Raw genomic sequence first — 530 nt, 5'->3', positions numbered from 1 at the left:
GGGATGTTCTTATCTGCGCGAGCTGTAAGCGTCGCTTGGACCATTAAACTCAAGCACGGAGCGCGCGCTGGTTGCTGGATTAATCAGTCAACTCCCATAGCAAGAAAAAATAAAAATACAACTAATAACAACAATAGGGAGGATGTATGTCCGTTTTAGAAATGTTCACGTGCGTCAGCAAACACTGCACCTCATTTGTTCTTCCAGAAAATAAAATTTCTGCTTGTACAGAACTTAGTTGTGTATAGCCCTGCTTGCCATAATCTAATATGTTTATCAGTTTGACAGGGAGAGTATTTATTGATTAGTAGAAGAAGGGCTGTGATTGAGCAAGAGTTACTTCAACAGCAAAGTTCTATATGCTTCTCATGTCCAGTTCTGAAATAGAGTAAATGATAGTGTGGTGGTAAGAATAGAATAGAATAACTTTATAACCCCAGAGAGAATATATTTTACAGCGTTGCTTCACACAGAATACAACATAATAAATAGAATAAAATGTTGAAATATCAAATAAGGAAGAATATAAA

The sequence above is a fragment of the Lipophrys pholis genome, assembly GCF_963383615.2.
Source record: "Lipophrys pholis genome assembly, chromosome: 19".
NCBI lineage: Eukaryota > Metazoa > Chordata > Actinopteri > Blenniiformes > Blenniidae > Lipophrys > Lipophrys pholis.
The sequence above is the reverse complement of the archived record's forward strand: the minus strand, read 5'-3'. Positions refer to the sequence as shown.